The sequence below is a fragment of the Notechis scutatus genome, chromosome 2 (assembly GCF_049901735.1).
Source record: "Notechis scutatus isolate UNSWTSFEM ecotype Mainland chromosome 2, rNotScu1.2, whole genome shotgun sequence".
Taxonomy (NCBI): Eukaryota; Metazoa; Chordata; class Lepidosauria; order Squamata; family Elapidae; genus Notechis; species Notechis scutatus.
In genome coordinates this window covers 245,514,321-245,530,316 of record NC_142010.1, presented here as the reverse complement: position 1 = coordinate 245,530,316, position 15,996 = coordinate 245,514,321, and the positions used below count along the sequence as shown (strand labels likewise).

At 40.8% G+C, this 15,996-nt stretch overlaps 1 protein-coding gene and 1 long non-coding RNA gene across 13 annotated transcripts in view; one reads left to right on the top strand and one right to left on the bottom strand.

Annotated features, from left to right (window-relative positions):
- The window catches only part of LOC148132585 (uncharacterized), a 62,190-nt gene extending 51,711 nt beyond the window's left edge, over positions 1-10,479 (bottom strand). For 2 of the 3 annotated variants that reach the window (XR_015748251.1, XR_015748252.1), the window contains exon 1: positions 10,371-10,479. This is a non-coding gene — a long non-coding RNA (uncharacterized LOC148132585). The remainder of the gene's footprint in view (positions 1-10,370) is intronic. The other variant, XR_015748253.1, reaches the window with a different exon arrangement.
- GHR (growth hormone receptor) overlaps positions 1-15,996 on the top strand; it is a 154,653-nt gene that overhangs the window by 829 nt on the left and 137,828 nt on the right. For 2 of the 10 annotated variants that reach the window (XM_087958464.1, XM_087958462.1), the window contains exon 1: positions 10,422-10,892. The exons of 2 other annotated variants lie outside the window; for them this stretch is intronic. The gene's annotated coding sequence lies outside the window, so the exon portion shown is untranslated. Of the gene's footprint in view, positions 1-10,235; positions 10,893-11,007; positions 11,278-15,996 lie in introns of those variants that run through there. 6 more of the 10 variants (XM_087958468.1, XM_087958465.1, XM_087958467.1 and 3 more) reach the window with 5 other exon arrangements.

Here is a 15,996-nt window from a genome sequence, read left to right as displayed (position 1 = left end):
CTGCAGCATTCAACTTCTGCAGGAAGCAATTCAAAAACTTTATCACAGTTTCAGTATATTCCCTAGCCTTCATGTTTTCTTCTTTCCCTTAAGAAAAACAACCTCTTTTCATGCACATGATGGTACACCATCCTGCACGTATTCCTGTCAAAATGTGGTCAGGATGTGTGTTTTATATACAAATGTGTCATAACAAGATAATTTCAAAGGCATTTTATTCGCTAATCAATACAAAGCAGAATGGAGGTGAAGAAAAGTTACTGTTTTGTATTTTCACCTGGTAATAGATAAGACATTTCAACTGCAAAGGGACAGGGGAATGAACCTATTTGAACACAACCTATTGTTTCTCCTACTGCTTCTCCAATATACTGTTTAAAAACTGTAATTCACAGGATAGTTATAAATCATGCACAAGCAATCTTCTAGAATGATGAATTACAACTCCCACCATAGTCAGCTATTTAAGAGGGCCCTGGAATTATAGTCAAATAATATGGTGGGCACCAGATTATTTTTTCCCATAAACTAAGGAATTGAGGACAGGCAGGTCAGCATAGAACAGCAGTCCTGATTTTTTGCAAACATTTGGTTATCTACTGCTAGAAATAAAATAGTAGACTAACTTAGTGTTGAGCCTGATCCAGCTTCACTGGATTTGTACCATTGAGCTTCTTCATCCCCTAAAGATACTAAGTTGGAAGATACTAAGTGGAATATTTTATTTGTGGAAAGGGAACTTCATGAGGACAGTGGTGACACCCAAGCAGGAAAAGCCCAAAGGGAACATCAGGCCAGCCATAAAACAAACTTGCATAGGAAAAGAGATTTAATAAAAGGTATTAAAGAAGCCCCTTAGACAAAAGCCCAAATAATTAAGAAAACTAAGGAAACAAGAAAAGAAAACCCTTACAAACACAAGACATGCCAAATCAGCTAAACAAACAGACAAAAGACACAAAATATATTGCAAAGGAGACAGACAGGAGATTGCCACAAGAAAACATTAGGAAACTGATAATCCAATCAAACCACCCTGCAAAGTTTGCCTTCTGCACCCCACGGAGTTTACCAGTTTACCCTCCGGCGGAAATGAAGACAACCCCTGACAGGATTTAAAACATTAAGAAATACAAACACAAGCACTCACACACAAAAGGAAAAAAAGGTATAAAAATCAGGGTTTTTATTATACAAAGAGAGCTAGCTCCAGGAACGCAGACTTCTTGCTATCTCTCGCCTTCCTGAAAAAATAAAAAGAACCGGCTTCCAAGTAGTTGTCTGAATCCTTGCACTGGAGTGCTCCCAGCAGGAAAACCGAACCCTCAGAAGAAAGGCATTTTCCAGCCTTTCAACAATTAAGGTGTAGAAAAGAAGGGATTGTCCAGAGGGGTAGTTTAAAATAACCTTTCCTTCCTACTGCTAGTCAGTTATGCTAGACTACGATTCCCATGGCATCTGGGAATTCTCATTTAACTATCTATAAGACACTATTTGGAAGAGACATTTTAAAAGTTGAGGTTGTGTTGAGCAGGGATGTCAAACTCAAGGTCTGCAAGCTGCTTAAATCTGGCCCGCCTGGAATATCAAAGGACCAGCCCCTGGAGCCTCTGCTGGCCAAAACAGGGTGTGGGGACATGCATGAGACTCTGGGGCCTGTTTTTGGCCTCTACAACTTCCAGCACTCTGCCGGCCGAAAATGGGCTTGGTTTTGGCCAGGAGAGTGCTGCAGAAGGCCATGGAGGCCAAAAACGGGCCACAAGGAGATCTTGCACAGCTTCCCTGGGGCCCATTTTTGGCCCGCAGAGTGCTGCAGAAGGCCATAAAGGCTGAAAATGGGCCCCCATGCCCTGCTTTGGCCAGCAGAGTGCTGCAGGAGGCCACATCAGGTTGTGTTTGACTTTGGGGGGGCTGGGGTAGGCATGACCAGGGTAAGTGTGGCCAGCTCAACATCACCCATGTTGGGGGCGCCTGTGGTGGCCTGAGTGCTCTGCCAGCAAAAACAGGCTCCCAAGCTTCATTTTCGGCTGCAACGGCCTCCTGCAATTCTCTGCCAGCGAAAACAGAGCTCAGTGAGCTCCGTTTTCACTGGCAGAGGCACCGCAGGCCAGTCCTTTACTGTTTCCAGGGCGATCCCATGGGCCAGATCTAAGCACCCCCACAGGCTGGATCTGGCGCAAGGGCCTTAAGTTTGACATCACTGTTACCATATAGAGCATGTTCCTCCTCTCAGATCTGGTGGGGTGGGTAGAGATAATTATCTGCCATTTCAAGTGTTGAAATAATGCTAATAATGTTTTATGGACATATTTTAAAAACTATGTTTATGAAATGGAAAAAAAAGGTATCTCAAAGGTGCTTTTCCAAAAAGCAACTAAACTTTATTGGTTTTTTTCTTTGAAAATTCTCACTTCTCAGCCAAAAAGCTTCTTCAGTTTCTGAAGGACCCCCCCCCCCCCAAAAAAAAAAAAAAAAAAAAAAAAGTCCAGTTGCCTTTTGGGACAAATATGACCTGGATGATCAAGAATTTCCAAACGAAAGGAAAAAGTGTTATAGTTATTTCCCTGTACAGACACACAGACATATACAAGAAACTATGATGAGGAAAGAGTTTTCATCACAATCATTTTAGAACAGGGGTGTCAAACTCAAGGCCCGAGGCCCGCAACTGGCCCATGGGGTGCTTAAATGTGGTCCACGGGGCTGGCCTAGAAATATCAAAAGACCAGCCCCTTTTTGGCCTCCCCAGCCTCCAGCAGCACTCTGCAAGCCAAAAATGGGCCTCCCAGAGCTTCCCTGCAACCTGTTTTCAGCCAGCAAAGTGCTGCAGGAGGATTGGATTGAACTGCATTACAATTATGAGACTTCAAGTAAGTGCCTGATTTGGATAGAAAACAAGAACATCCTATGTTAATACTATAGTTTAATGCCAGATTTTACATACTGTAGGTCCATTTAATCTACAATCAACCATCTATAATTGATAGCCATTTCTATTTACTATCCTGGAAATTTACCTCTGGTATTAGATCTTGTATTATCATGTTATTTATGCTATTGTATTTTTATTATTAGTTGAATAATAAAAATATAATAGTATAGCTTTTCTGCCTGGAAAAGCAATTTACTATGAAACAATGGGGTATAAATTTAGAAATAAAAGGTTTTGTGGAGTATGAAGAATAACTAATAAATGTTTGCCAGTAATATCTGGTAGAAGAAATAGGAAAATGATTATAGTAAAGAACTGTGGAAAGAAAGAAGGGGGGGGGGAATGCATATTGAGCCTGAGTCAAACACTCACCATGCCCCCCAGCTCCCCACCATGGCCCTCTGAGGTCAAACACAACCCTGATGTGGCCTTCAATGAAATCAAGTTTGACACCCGTTTCAGAAAGTTCTATAGGTAGTCTTCGACTTACAAGCATTTGTTTAGCCAGTAACCATTTGTTTCGAAGTTATAACAGCATAGAAAAAATGACTTACAACCAGTCCTCATACTTCCAACCATAGCAGCATCTTCATGGCCACATGATCAAAGTTGGCAATCAGAATGTATTAACAATTGCAATGTCCTAGGGTCCTGTTTTTTGCCATTTGCAATCATCCCAGCTGGCTTCTGACAAGCAAAGTCATTATTATTGTTGTTGTTGTTTTTGCTGCTATTATTATTATTATTATTATTATTATTATTATTATTATTATTATTATTATTATTATTAAATATCTAATACAAAAGTACAAAAGAAAATGGTAGGAAAATAGGTGAAAGAAAAGGGAAGGGAAAAGTACAGGGCAAGGGGGGAAAAAAGGTGTTGAGTCGACCTCCAACTCCCTTTGCTGCAGTAAAATAAGATAGTAAGATCAAATCTCAACCTTTTAATTTCACATAAGATAAAATAAAAACTAGCCATTTTTATAACAACAAACCTATTAATTGGTAAAACCCAAAATCAAAGTTTCATTTTTTCCATCTCAAACACAAAGTCCAGAAGTGGTCCAGAAGTAATTGTATTTTTTTCTTTAATAGTCACTTTGGCCCTCTCTGCTAACTCCATCAATTTTTGCAACCATTCAGCCATTGTAGGAATCAAAGTGTTCTTCCATTTTTGTGCATAATGTTGCTGCTGTCAACATATATAACATCAAAGTTCTCCCCAAAAATTTTCCAAATATTTTTCCATTAAACCCAGAAGAAAATTTTCTGGTTTTATCTTTATATTCAGTTTGAAAATCTTTATTAAGATGTAAATCTTACTCTGGAAGTAAAGCCAATGGGGGAAGCTGGATTTGATTAATGACTACATGATTCACTTAACAACTGTGGTAAAAAAATGGTCATAAAATTGGGCATGACTCACTCATCTTGCTTGGCAATAGAAATTCTGGCTTCAATTGTGGTCATAAATTGAGGACTACCTGCAGTGGTGATTATCAGATTTTTTAAATTTTAATTATAAGTTAACAAATTAAGTTTATAATCTTTCTGTCCTCCATGGAAGTCAGATTCCTCCTGGTATGGAGGGGAGAAATGGAGCTTCTAGGAAAACACAGAAGAGCATATTTGAATCTAATGATTTCACAATGCATGTTCTCTGGAAGCAGCCCAGACTTAGTAGAATTTATTCTGGAATTTGATACTGGATCAGAATTGTCCTGCAATAATGCCGCAAGTTTTGATCTTTGCTCTGAATTCTAGCATTTATTTGGCCAGAATAAACAAGACCTTGATACAAGAGAAAAATAAAATGAAGCAATTTGCAATTTAAATCTATTATTAAAAAAGTACAACAGCGAAATAGAAAATATCTGCCTTACTATATAAATCTGCTTATATTGCTCTTATTGAATAATTCCAGATCTGCAGACTTTTTAACTGCAAAAAGCCCTACATTTCATCCCTGTGTTTTATTCTTATTGAAAAATAAGACCACACCCTAATCTGTTGTGCTCCAAATGGGAGGATTTGTAGCCCACTAGTATACAAGTTTTCTCAACCCTATGGAATTCAACTGGGGGTTGGCCTTCTGCATACAGGTGCCTACCGTAATTTATAGTTTCCTGAGCACCATTTTCCTCCTGCAGAAACTTTTTAAGTGCTAGCTACCTCTTTGAATCTCCAATCTATGGCCATGTATTCCCACTGAATTAAACAAGAATTATGCAAAGAAAACTGCACCAAGGGGCCACAATGCAATTCAATCCTTGGAAGGGCATTGTGCCAAGAGCTTTCCCGTATCATTACAATACTTTCCTGTTTAATATTCAGGGACTGCATTCACAAATGACATCAAAACATGGCATGACTCTGATTTACTGAATAAAACAGTTCTTCAACACACCCCTGAGACTGGCAGAGAGCAATTGCAGAAACGGGGACTGCAACACGATGCAAAGCCCCATTTCTTGCCTGCCTGCCTCTGATGCCATGACACAATCCCGAAGGGTAGAGCTTGCATCATGATGCCATGATGCGTATTCCATCATTTTTACCACATTGTGGCTAACTGCCCATGGCTAAGGATCTCACTGTATTAAGCTCCAGCACTGTATTAAGCTCCAGTGTAAGTGCTGCCAATGCTCCTAAGTAAGGTGGAAATAGTAGTTCCATTGTAGCACCTTCTAGACAAGTTGTTAGAATTCAAGGGAACTGCATACGCCTAACTCTGAGGAAAGACGGCCAAGAGGGAATATGATAGTACTCTTCAGGAATTTAAAGGGAATGCATAGAGAAGGCATCATAATTTCAGAGTTCAGGTTAGGTGGGGTCTTAAGTTCCAGGAAGGCAGATATTGACTAGACACTAGATGATAGGAAAAGCATCTTAACAAGAATTCTTTGGCAGTGGAACCAATTAAAGAAGTAGATATGTTCAAGCACGCTTGGATAGCCATCTGTTATGAACACTTAATTTAGATCCCCCACTGGCCAGATAGTGGAGCTTCATGGTCTAAATAGCCCCTTCCAACTCTTTTTTCTACCCTTTGCACGAGTTCTGGCTGCCAGCTCAGATCCTTTGCTTTCTGCTTCTTCTGCTGTCTCTAGTCAGACAGGAAACAGATCAAACAGCAGGAGTCTCTCTACTCTCACTTCTGCACTGGCTCTTTTCATTCACCCATATGTGCACAGACTGTCTTTTATAGTTTCCTATGAGGACGTTTGTTTCTGATTTAACAGAAAGGTAAAGCGACTTCCCAGTGAGATTTTTCAGGTTTTTCTTAGATACATTTGTAACTAAAATAAAGAGGTAAATGACCATTGTATAGCTTAAATGCGTTTATCCATGGGTTGTCTTTCTCAGCCTCCAAGTAACTGGAATACTGCTATAAACACCGTTCAATGATGTAAATACTTTTCTTCCTCTCCTTTAAAAAAGAAAGATCTGAGCCTTTCGTACACCTGTATGGAAAGTTCTTCACTGAAATCCTTTAGTATTTTATCAAAACCTATACCTGTCACTTTTCCATGATTTCATGTCCACAGGAACCAGTTTACGTTGCGCTATGGATGCCATCCCCATACTAAAACCATTGAGATCTCTGGATGAAGTATCAGTACTTCTCCGAGTGATCAATAAGACACTCTTAATAAGAACAACAAAAAACCCTGCAGGAGAGGTAGTAGCAGAACCACCCTTTTCTTGAATTTTATATCCACAGAACAAATAATAATAGGTTAGAAGGGACCTTAGAAGTCTTCTAGTCTTCTAACTAGTGTTGTAACGGGTCTTCTAGTCTGCAGTTCAGCGATTCGAATCCCTAGCGCCGCATAACGGAGTAAGCTCCCATTACTTATCCCAGCTTCTGCCAACCTAGCAATTCGAAAGCATGTAAAAATGCAAGCAGAAAAATAGGGACCACTTTGATGAGAAGGTAACAGCATTCTGTGCGCCTTCGGCGTTTAGTCATGCCGGCCACATGACCACAGAGATGCCTTCGGACAGTGCTGTCTCTTCGGCTTTGTAATGAGCACCGCCGCCTAGAGCCAGAAACGATTAGCATGTATGTGCGAGGGGAACCTTTACCTTTACCTTATTCCAACCTTGCTCAACTAGAAGACCCTATACTGTTCTGGATAGATGGCTATCCAGTCTCTTCTTGAAAATCTCTAGTGATGGAACACCTAGTTTCTGCAGGCAAGCCATTCCATTGATTATTCTGTCAGGAAATTTCTCCTTAGTTCTAGACTGGATCGCTCTTTAATTATCTTCTACCTGTTATTTTCTTGTGCTTCAGGTGCTTTGAAGACCCCTCTCTTCTGTGTGACAGCCCCTCAAGTACTGTTCAGTACTGCTCTCATACCATCCCTAGTTCTTCTCTTCATTAGACTACATACCTAGTTCCCTCAATTGTTCATTGTACAGTTTAGCTTTCAGATCCCTTATCATTTTTGTTGTTCTTCTGTGCACTCTTAAACTGAGAGTAATTTAGGGGTAGTACAGCAATTTTTAATTGCTTCTTTGTGGGTCAATGATTCAGTTTGGGAATACCAATTTAGAGACATTTGTATAAAACAACAGTGGGTTTTTTTGTGAAGGTAATGATAATTAATCAGTTTGAGATCTCCTCCTCCAAACATTTCATATGATGCATTGTTTTGAGAGAGAAAAAATGCTTGATATCTAATACTATGCAAACAATTTTTGTAACTGGTTTTTGAGCCGTGGTGGTGTAGTGATTAGAATGTAGTACTCCAGGCTACACTACACTACTCGTTCCAGGAGTTCGATTCTGAACAGCTCAAGGTTGACTCAGCCTTCCATCCTTCTGAGGTTGGTAAAATGAGGACCCAGATTGTTGGGGCCAATAGGCTGACTCTGTAAACCACTTAGAAAGGGCTATATACCGCTTCATAAAGTACTATGAAGCGGTATATAAGTCTTAAGTGCTATTGCTACTGCTCTTTTCCTTTATTCATTCCTTTATTTACCGTCCTGAAAACTCTAAAAATATTTGTATTAAAATTAAAATATTGTAAAAGCCTGTTTTAATGGGGGTTCTAGGGCCATAATACATAAGCATCAGTTGTGGAGGAAGAGATCCTGTCAGTGAAAATGGGAGGTAGGGAAAGGTGGTAGAACAAAAGGATATTTTTTTGCCAATTGGAAACTCTCCAAATTCCCTTTTTTCCATTAGTGCTGGAAAAATGTACCAGTGGACCTCAACTTATGACCATAATTGAAGTTGGAATTTTACTTGTAATTCATTGAGGTCATAAATCAAATAAACATGTGATTTGGCCATGCTCATTAAGATGCATTGGAGTCAAGTGACTAAAGCAATTCAAGTCAATTCAAGTAATGAATTGTCAAGTGAATCACATGGTCATAAATCCAAATTCAACTTAGCCAATGGCCATTTTTGGCTGGAAAATGGAAAAACAGGTCACAAAATGAGAACACATGACCACAGAACAATGCAACCATTGTAAATGCAAGTTGGTTGCAAAGCAGCCAAAATGCAATCACATGACCACAGGGTTGGTTTGGCAGTCATAATACCAAGGAATAGGTTGTAAGTAACATTTTCAAATCCATCAGAACTTTGGTCATTAAGGGACCAGTTGTAAGCCAAGGACTACCTGTATTTACTCCTTCTGTGCCAAAGCTGAGACAGAAATTAACTAACTTAGCTGCTGAACAATAACAAGGAGCGTCACCTCAATCTTGAAGCAGTGCCAAGAGACTCCATGGAGGTGTCCTGAGCTTGTAATTCAGCCCAAGCTTGTGCGATCAATGCCTCTCTCCTCTTGGACAATAAGCAAGTCGATGGTGCTGTAATGAATAATAATAGCTCCACCGGGACCCTCAGGGCACCAAAGCAGTGAGATTTCTGGAATGCTGATGCTTTTTTCCACTATTGCAATACTGAAGTTACAAAACTAAGCTTTTGTAATTGGTGGAGCAAAAGTCAATGATGACATGAGGATAAAGAAATAAAATCTCATTTAAATGAAACTCAACCCTAACCTTGAGCATCCACATCAGTTATATAACCTTAGCAACAGTATGGAAATAATTTATCATTGCATTGCATTGAGAAGGACCAGAGGAGACATAATAGCAGTCTTCCAATATTTGAGGGGCTGCCACAGAGAGGAAGGGGTCAAGCTATTTTCTAAAGTGCCTGTAGGCTAGACAAGGAATAACGGATGGAAACTGAACAAGGAGAGATTTAACCTGGAAATAAGGAGAAACTTTCTGACAGTGAGAACAATCAACCAATGGAACAGCTTGCCCTCGGAAGTTGTGGGAGCGCCATCACTTGAGACTTTCAAGAAGAGCTTGAACTGCCATTTGTCAGAAATGGTGTAGGGTCTCCCGCTTAGGCTAAGCGGGGGGTTGGACTAGATGACTTACAAGGCCCCTTCCAACTCTGATTATCTGTTATGTTATCTGCCTTTGTGCAGTCTAGCCTACAGCCCTGAAATTTTCTGAAGGTCTCTCATCCAAGAACCATAATTTTGATTACCAGGTGTTCTCCCAATCACCAGTTTCCCAAATATTTATGGGTATGGTCATTGCGGCCAAGATGGACTATCAATTTTCCCAGAGGTGTTTGCCATTTTCATCTTTTTCCCAGAAAAGATAGCCAGGTGTTGCAAGCCCACCCTTGATGTCTAGACAACGAAGCCCACTTCATCCATACCTATCACCTTCATACCATACCATTAAATACTAAATTCAATCCATTATTTTTACCCACAGACTATTCTATCTGGGTTTGTACTTTTATTTATATTGCTTTCTCACTAGTCCTGAACCAATTCTTTCTTCCATATGTTTCCTAAAGCATTCATCCATCCACATTGAATTAAATAAATGTCTATGCAGGAAAATGCATAGTGATTGCATTAAATGTAGAACAAGAGGCAACTGTTGCAACTATCTTTAGCTGAGATAACTCTTGATTGTAAATAAAATAAAAGCTGTTTTCTGTCTTTTGGTGGGGGGAAATGACTCCAGGCATTGTTTCAAATGCCTAGTGAAGCCTTCAGCCCAGGAAAAGGTATCTTGGCAGCAGTCCCACATTTGTAATTCAATATATTGACACCACAAGTATACTGTCGGCCAGGGTACAAGTATATTGACAGCCCAAGTATGGGAAGCCAAAAATTTGCTCACAAGTGGGCAAAAGGTAAAATATTAGAAAAAAAAAGTCAGAACTGGGTGGGAAAGTTTTGCTGCCCCCTCCTTTTGAATCTCCCCCCCCCCCAAAAAAAAACATTGGGTAGCTATTGCTGAGATTCTTGAATCGCTTCGTTTGCAGCATTAAAGTTCTCGCACTAGGCAGGGAACCGCCCCCTCCCCTTACAGAAAAAAAGAAAGAAAAAAGGGCGATATTAATATCTGGGCAAAAAGTGACACGCACCAATTCGCAACTCCTCTTTCGGCGGCCCGGCCAGCAATCAGAGCTCCCACGAAGGCAGGAACCTCCCCTCAACCATCTGCCCGCCTCGGGCCGCGACCGACCAGCCAGCGCCGCCCGCCCCCCCCCGCCCCCAACAACAACCCGGGATCAGAAAGTGAGAGAACAAGGCCGTCCTAAAAGGGTTTTAACCCTTTTCCCTTTGTCTCCCCCACAACTAAGCAGCTGCTTCTTCACCCCCTCCCACTCCAACCACACCTCCCCGGCCCCAGCCCGACGATTGAGCTCCCCAACTCTAGCCCCGGGGCAGGCAGCCATGGCAAGGAAGAGAGGCGGCGGCGGCGGCGGTAACGGGCGCCGTGGCTGTGACAAGTAAAGCGCCCGCAACGGCCAAACAGTCTGGGGGGCGCAGCCGGGGGCGTAGCTGTTTTGTTCCAGAGCTCCATGCACCGTGGCGGAGACGCGGCGCCAAGAAGGCAGGGTTACAAACCCAGCCCGTCACCCCGCGCCTGGCTGCAAACGGAGGTAGGGGCGCACTGTTTTTTTTTTTTTGAGGTGGGGTCGAGGAGGGGGTGCAAGGGTGGAATAACGGGAGGTATTTCTGTTGGTTTTTGCGACCCGCGTGGTGGAAGCCCGACCGATGCTGGAGCGTTTGGGGCTGAGGACGAGGCGCGCCCGCGTTTCCTTTTCGACCAAGTTGCGGCGACTGTGGGTTGGAGTCCGCCGCCCCAGGACCCGAGCTCCGGGCGAGTTTTTTCCCCTCCGAAGGAGCCGGAGAAGCGGGCGCCTTTTTTTTTTTTTTTTTTTAAGGTAACATCGGCCGAACTCTTCGCTCAGGTAGAAGAAGGAACAGCAGCCGCCTGTTGCGCGCCAACTTCTAGGAAGTTTCCCCGAGCCTTGAAAATCCAGGGTAGGATTCGCTTCCTCGGGCAATGGGAAGTTGGAGAGGCGAAGCGGGTGCGGGGAAAGGAAGGGTTGGAGGGGGGAAAAATGTCCCGGTGCGGGAATCGGTAGCAAAAGAAAAGAAAAAGAAAAAAAAAGCAGCGTCTGGTTTCTGGCTTTTATGGACGAAAAGGCTGGTTCTGTTCACGCAGGGGAATGAATGTTTCTGGAGGATTTCCTGAGCGGTAGCCCAGCTGTTTTCAATCCGTTGGAGCTAAAAGGAGAACCTTGTGACACTTCAAAAGAAGAGAGAGGAAAGACCGAAGCAAGGGTTCGTGTGAATGGAGGTGCAGCTGGGTTTAGTCGTTCAGATTAGAGGCGTGTTTAAGTGGCCGCCGAATTCTCTGTGGCCTTTTCTAGTGGAGGCATTTCCTTTGGCAAGCATTGGGGAGACTGGAAGCCAGAGAGCTGAGGCAAGATCCAGAGAGGCAAGCGAGCAGGACGGCTGCAGCTGAAGTAAAACGTGAACGCATAAACGCAAAGTAGTATTTGACGAGATATATTTTTTAAAAGGCAGTTGCGTTTGGCAGGGTTGCTAAAGTCAATAGCCTTTGGAAAGATCCCCACAAAACTTTCTGACAGTCTTTGACAAACCACCTGCTAGTCCTTGTGCTACAGGTGAAGTTTTTGCCCTTAACATTGAAGATGGCCTGTCAGCAACTTCATGTTTCACCCTGTTCATTTTTCTCCCACATACTGAACTACAATCAACAGTTATTTTAGTTTTCCCCTCTGAAAGGTTTGAAAGATTTAGTCAGACAAAAGAACCTTTAAATTTTTCAAAGATGGGTTAAGATTGCAGGCAGTCTCATAATCTTGTTGGGAAACAACATTTCCTAAAAGTTGCACAATTTTTATGGGTGCTTAAACTGCTGAATTTTCAATGGGATTTTTTCCCAGTATAGTACTGCAAACTTAACATAGGTTATTCATAACATCTTAATAATTTTTCTCATAATGTCAGGATGATTTGGATATTGTCCACACCTGGAGTAAAAGATTCTATACTGCGTATTTTAGCTGTAGCAAGAATTACATCATTGTATATTAAACTACTCTTTATCCAGCATCTTTGAGGTGCTGCCATGATGGCTACAATCCCATATTTAAGTTTTGGGGAGAAACCTTCAGTGTTAACCTGTCTTTCAGTAGATATACATGGGATTGCTTGCCTATTGTCCAGCTTTACATAATGATGCTAAAGCTAGCAAATAAATATAAATACAATTGATGAATTCTTCACACTTAGTTTCAATTACTGTATATACCTGCCTGTAATTTATATCAGTAAATGTAAGGACGATTCAGTTAATTACTATGATGGATCTTTATTTCAAAATAAGACTCTGCAGTCTCTAAATTTGTATTATTGAGCTTATCAGACTAAATGGAACATATTTCTATCAACTCAGTTGTGCTATGCATCTTACTTACTCCTGGCTAAGCACGCATAGATTGAAGATGGATTAAGGCAGCAGTTTTAAATTATTCCACCCTGCTTCTATTAATGGGAGGCAGACCTGGGATCCTGTTACCAGCTGTAGGCTTTACACTTATCTACTTTTAAGCTAAGTGTTCTTGTGCTTTGGGTGCTGCAGAGATACAGAATGGCCAGGACTGCTCTGATTCATAGACATGCAATTGTAATTTGTGGTTTTTGTGAAGTCTGTTCATAGCCTTAATTTACCATTATATATGTACGAGTGTTAACTGGCAGTAAGTGTTATTAAGCTCAACTGTGCTTCTTTCCCTTTTCTGAGTTACGAAAAGAATGTTTGATGTAGTATGCCTTTCTTAGATGGAAAATTGGGGTATATCAATACTTCAGATATTGTCAATCAATTAGTATTTGTGTTATTTTATTATAACTGTTCCCAAGTTCAAGGTTTGTTTGTTTATATCTTGCCTGTATTGTTTTTATAAATAACTCAAGGTGGCAAACATACCTAATACTGCTTCCTTCTCTTGTTTTCCCCACAACAATCCTGTGAGGTGTGTTAGACCAAGAGAAAGTAACTGGCCCAAAGTCATCTAGTTGGCTTTCATGTACAAGTCAGTTTCCTTGTTTCCAGCCTGATATCTTGAGAGAGAGGGAGGGAAGAGATTTTTTATAATTTCATTTGTATAGTAATAAAAAGACATGATTGTGTTTGCACAGTAGAGTTAACCATATTACTAACTTATTTGGGAGGGAGGTGTATAACACCTAGCTATAAATTAACCAAATGAGTTAAAATTAACCAAGATCCCAGTGTTGTTCAGATGCTTTCATTGGTTTTTGATTGACGTGGTTAAATATGCTGGGTGGAAGTAATGATGGACAGATTCCACCATGCCCTCTCTCATCCTGGGCTTGGCCATCAAGATCTGATAATTGGATGGGGTTCACATTTTGTGCTAAATCCAGACAAGACTCAGTTGGTTTGGTATAGTATGATGCAAGCATCTCCTTTATTTTGATTTATATTACATGTTTTATAATTTAATGTTATACATGAATCCAACCATTGTGACTTATACAATGAAGTATAGAGGTTTAGTTCAATGTGTGATTCCAGTCTACCTCAAGAGTTTTCAGTAGAAGACATTTTCAGAACTGAGAGATTCCAATTTAATGTTCTGCGCTATTCTAATTCAAACCCTTTATAATAGCCTTTTCTAACTTAATGCTCTCCCATGTATTAAATTCCAAGTCCCCTCAACTTCATCCAGGCAGTGTCTGGCTTGGGATGATTAGAAGAGAAAGGGGGAAAAAACCTCCATATGAAGAACATCTAAGAACATCTAAGCTTAGCTTGAAGAACTTCTAGGCTTCTAGGGGTTCCTATACAGTAATTCTCAACAGACCCAGACTTGGCAGACAATAATAATACTGGAAATTATAGTTAGATCCAATTTGCATTTGGTTTGATGCTGAATGCTATCAATTGCAGGAGAAAAAGGTGCAAGCAGATTTGTGTAATTAGATCAGGAGTGTCAAACTCGTGGCATCACGTTTTTGTCACGTGACTTATTGTGACTTTTCCCTCTTGGCTAAACTGGGGGTGGCCAGCACATGATGCATCCGGCCTGCAGCTGCAAGTTTAACACCCCTGAATTAGATAGTCATTGCATTGCTGGTTGACAAACCTGATGTTTTTTAAAAAAGGTATCTCCTTTTCATTTTAAGACTGCTAACTTTTTCATGCATTTTATTTTTTGTCTTCTTCCAGCTTGGGTGGTATAATATGACTGATGAGTCCCAAATGCAAGCAGAACGCTTAAGACAATTGCATCGATGTGCCAAAAGTTTATCCTTGCTGCTTGCTCTGTCTTGGCATTTTAAGCTCTTATGTTTGATGGTCAAACAGATGGCTAAATTTTATTGGGAAAACTGCCTCCTGTTGCACTAGCAAGTTCCAATATCATATTCATGTCTGTCTTCTACATCTAACATTTCCCAGAATAATTTGACATGTTGCCCTTGATTTAGCATCTTAAATTTCTTTATAGCCTTAACCTGCAATCACCCTTCTTTTTTGGATCATCCTCAAACACAGGTTGTTTCATCCTATTACGGTTACAGCCTTCAACCTGAACTTTCTTTTGCATTTCAAGTGAAATATCACAAGCATTTCCTCCACTGGCTGTTTTTCCTTAATACTACGCAGAAATTAGATTTAAACACATGGAAAGATGATCTTTCTTTGGAATCTTTGAGCTTTGCCTTTTCCAGTTTGGTGCCTCCCACATGTCCAAAGATTCCAAGTCTGAATTTCCAGCCAGCCTAAGGAATTCATTACTTTAAAGAAAAGGAGGGACGCTTTAAATTTTTTTTTTCAGCACCATTGTAACTTGGAACGAATCCTGAATGAATAGTGAGGCATATAGAATACAACTTTCAAATACCCAGCTATAAATCAGTGATATGCAGCTGTTCAGAATTTTGGTGCTTTCTATCTCTGTTGCCTCATATTTCTTTCTGTGCCCCTCCTACTTGTAGACAGCATAAAAGTAGGTCTGTATGAAATTGAGATGGGAAATGAAATTGAGGTGGGAATCTAAGATTTGCCCTCCACATCTTCATGGAACTTTACTGATGTTCCTCCTTATTCTGACTCTGTCCAAGAGCAGCCTAAAAGTGAGCAAACTCAAGTAGGGGTTATCACTTAACAGTTGATTAGAAGTCAGCTGACTTCAGCTATTTAGAACAGAAGGAACAATAGGATTGGCATTGGCAACAAATTTAATTCCAGTGTAGTTTTTGCAGACTCAAGATTGGTGGAGAAACTTACCTAGTGAGGAAACTTTCCAAGATGCCGTTCATAAATCAGATTGAAGGCCATTACAAGATCCTTTTTTTGCTAAATAAAAATTTGAAGCTTAACTAACAAGACACCCTCCCTCCAGTTTAAGGGTTTGCACCTCCAGCATTCCCTACTTTATATGACTTCCAGCTTTTCTCAACCTGATGGAGATCTGATCTTCTGCTTGAAACAGAATAAATCTGGCAGTCTAGAAGATCTTTGCTGATCCCATTTGACCCGAGAAAATATACTCAGACTTAGCCTAATCACTCCCCCCATCCTCAACCATTTGACAATCTTTGACAGGGTTATAAAATAAATATCATCTGAGTAGTACAAAGCCTCCATTCTATATGGATGGCCAATATGTAGATTAGCTGGCCAATCCTTAAGAGTCTTAG